This window comes from Anneissia japonica, unplaced genomic scaffold, assembly GCF_011630105.1.
Source record: "Anneissia japonica isolate Jap-2015-1 unplaced genomic scaffold, ASM1163010v1 scaffold1489_len2284818_cov182, whole genome shotgun sequence".
Taxonomy (NCBI): domain Eukaryota; kingdom Metazoa; phylum Echinodermata; class Crinoidea; order Comatulida; family Comatulidae; genus Anneissia; species Anneissia japonica.
Genome location: NW_022698455.1, coordinates 2,275,445 through 2,278,980, shown reverse-complemented (window position 1 = coordinate 2,278,980; position 3,536 = coordinate 2,275,445). Strand labels below are relative to the sequence as shown.

At 33.5% G+C, this 3,536-nt stretch overlaps 2 long non-coding RNA genes across 2 annotated transcripts in view; one reads left to right on the top strand and one right to left on the bottom strand.

Annotated features, from left to right (window-relative positions):
* Window positions 1-761, bottom strand: part of LOC117102535 — a 9,621-nt gene extending 8,860 nt beyond the window's left edge. Inside the window, exon 1 of the long non-coding RNA XR_004444439.1 lies at window positions 594-761. This is a non-coding gene — a long non-coding RNA (uncharacterized LOC117102535). The remainder of the gene's footprint in view (window positions 1-593) is intronic.
* Window positions 762-2,491: 1,730 nt separating this feature from the next.
* LOC117102634 overlaps window positions 2,492-3,536 on the top strand; it is a 5,935-nt gene continuing 4,890 nt past the window's right edge. The window contains exon 1 of the long non-coding RNA XR_004444448.1: window positions 2,492-2,528. This is a non-coding gene — a long non-coding RNA (uncharacterized LOC117102634). The remainder of the gene's footprint in view (window positions 2,529-3,536) is intronic.

Sequence of the window (3,536 nt, the reverse complement as noted above, 5' to 3'; positions counted from 1 at the left end):
ACGTGTACCGTATCCTCCACGACGACCCTTTACACAAACCGACACCGTACGTTCTTAACATCCACTGTACATCGAAATATTTACGTCGTTCCTTTACACAAATATATACGAACCTAGATTTTGATATATTCTATAGAATGGAGCAAATTCAATTAAAATACGCTTACCGCTTGTTACATCACACATAATATGACCATTATTAATTCACTTCAGTATAGAATGAAGTTGTAGCTTGGAGGTTTTGGAGGTTAGGGCTAGTGTTAGTGTTAATGACCTGGATTGAAATCCTGCAAAGCACTGGCTGCATGGCATAAACAAACATGACAAAAACGTCTTTAGAAGTTTAAGATATATTTTTTTGTAATAGGCCTACAGTACATGGAGAACAAAACGTGCATGTTGGTGATATTCTTCCATAATGCTCTTCAAATATTCATTTAAAAACATAAAAATATATTTTTTTTATATAGGCCTAAGTGAATTGTTAATTTAAGTATATTTCTTGTCTTGTAAAGTAATAATTATGTATTATTACTCATAATGTTACGTAATCTATATCTATGTTTTTTTTCTACAGAAATACTATTACTTACCCGATGACCAAGCCAAACGCATTATTTCCGACAAAGTAAACATTATTTTAATATACCGGTGAATGGGTTTAAAAGTTGTGAGGTTGAAGATGCCGTGTATTCCTATGTACATGCCAGGAAGAAATCACACACAGACTGCTTCGAGATTCACCTCAACTGACTGGTTTCAACCATGTGACGTCATCATTTTTTGCGCAACGTCGTGCACGACGATTGGAACAGCGACGGGGTCACGGCGAATTAACGAAGCACAACAACTGTGTGAGAAAACCGTCCATCCCATCTGTTTAATGAATATGTGTACGGTATGTATAAACCTATTATAAAGTATTTTATATAACATAGGTGTCTGAAGCATTTGTAAGTGGTCTGGCCATTATAAGAGCGGGGTTGTGGAGAGTCCATACCCACCTCAGCCCCACTATGGTTGGGCTGAGGTGCGAAAATTTGAGGAAATAGTAACTCTAGAGAGCAGAAAATGACAATCTTTAATAAAATTCATCATCACATCACCATTATAGCCAAAATGAAGCGCCAACAAATTTCTCATGAGCTCTTTTCATCAATTTTCGGCAACCATAGACTCATTAGTACGTGTGAGGAGACCATAGAAAATAAGACTTAAAAACATTGTCTTTGATGTATTTACTTTACTTTATCACTTCAATAATGTAAATCCACACCCATGTGCTGAGGTGCGAAAATTGAGGAAAATAGTAGGGCCCCTACCTCTCATGGCCGGAAATGTCAATTTAATATAGTAACATTCGTCATCATCACATTACCATAGGAAAAATGAAGCGCCAACAAATTTCTCCTGATCTTTTATCATCGATTTTCCACAGCCATAGAGATCTAATTAATATGCGTGATGTACTATAGAAAATAAAACTTAAAAACATTTTTTTTAATGTATTTACTTTACTTATTTCATGGCCGTGAGTCCACACCCACCTCAGCCCCATCATGATTCGGGAATAATGCCTCAAGAAATGACACTGTTATATAGTAAAATTCATCATCATCACATCACCATGATATTTTATCTGCAATTTTCGGCAATAATAGAGATCTAATTAACTTCTGTATTGTACCAAAGAAAATAAAACTTAATTGTCTTTGATGTATTTACTTTAATTTACCTACTGTACTTCGTGTGCCGAAAACCAATCTTATACTTTTTGCTTATACTTCTCAAATTTTAATAAGGCACGCGCACTCTAGTAGTTTATTACAGATAATTCATATATTAGTGGGCAGAGACGTGTCCCCCGTCTCCCCGTGATCTGCGCTCATGCTGGTAACCAGTAGAGCCACTACCCGGTCCCCTCAAGGGGCGGACACAACACCATGTTTGAAAAAATGGCTCCTCTGCCGGGAAATAACAAATACATACTTTACAAAAATGAATGTCGCTCACTTTAAAAGGGTGATAAATTTGGATTGTCACATAACAGCCTATACTGATTCCATCGGAGTCATTTTTTTAAAGTCGATTCTTATCCTACAATCATCAACATGATAATAATTATCATCATCATCGCCATCATCATCGTAATCATCAACCGTCATCATCATCATCATAACCACCACCATCATCATCATTTTTATTATTATTATTATTATTATTATTATTATTATTATTATTATTATTATTATTATTATTATTATTATTATATTATTATTATTATTATTATTATTATTATTATTATTATTATTATTATTATTATTATTATTATTATTATTATTATTATTATTATTATTATTATTATTATCATTATCATCATCACCCTCATCATTCTTATCGTCATTAAGGAATGGCGCATTAGAAAAAGAATAATTAATTGTTTTTGTACCACTCCAGGTGGCGTTTTACATATAAACATTACCGGTACTCAATGGACTACGAAGGAGACTTTACAATTAATAACAAATGTGAGTACAGCATTGAACATTTTGCATCGTTAATTCACTAGTTAAATGGGAATTCTGCCATCATTTTATAGTTATTGTTTTTACTAAGTTTGTTAGGTAGCTGCATTGAAGGCATTGACAGTTTCCTCGACAGAAGCATGCACTGACATAGCTGCATTCTATTCAACAACATACATCCAAAGTGAATTGCTAAAACCACCAAAGACCTGAAAACTGGCTAAAGAAACGTTATTTACAGTAATTACAGCTTGGGGCTTGCTAACTTCCGTTCGTTGTTTACATTGCAGAGTCATATCTGTTTTATTTTAATTGGCATTATATGCAATTTATTACCAAGGGTCTATAATTATCTGGTGCATAACTTTTAAACTTGAATAATCGAAATTTGTTATAGCCCAGGTTATAGCTCGACAAAAATATTTTCTATATTATTTTTTAAAGGACAGCGAAAGTGATCGAGGTAGGGCCAAATGACACCGTCTTTATCAATACTGATATTATATCTTCATGGATGGTTAATTCCATGATGTCGATATCATATAAAGCTACTACATAGTGACGGATCCAGAAATTCGAAATAGAGGGGATCCAGGGGGGACTTTCACATATAGAATTATGATTACCGGTATGTCACCTCAATGGTCCATGTTCTAGATGGCCGGAAACGACTTAAATATGAATAAAATATTCATTTTTTCCTCCATTTTTGAATTAATTTTTAAATAATTTCGGCGGGGGCCGGTTGCACACTTCCCCTTTTCAAATATACAGAGCAGTTGAGCATTCCGGGGGCCGGTTGCACACTTCCCCTTTTCAAATATACAGAGCAGTTGAGCATTTTATATAGTCCTATAATAATAATAATGATAATAGGCCTAATGATAGTAATAATAATAGGCCTAATAATAATAATAATAATAATAATAATAGGCCTAATGATAATAGGCCTAATGATAGTAATAATAATAGGCCTAATAATAATAATAATAAATAATAATAATAAGAATA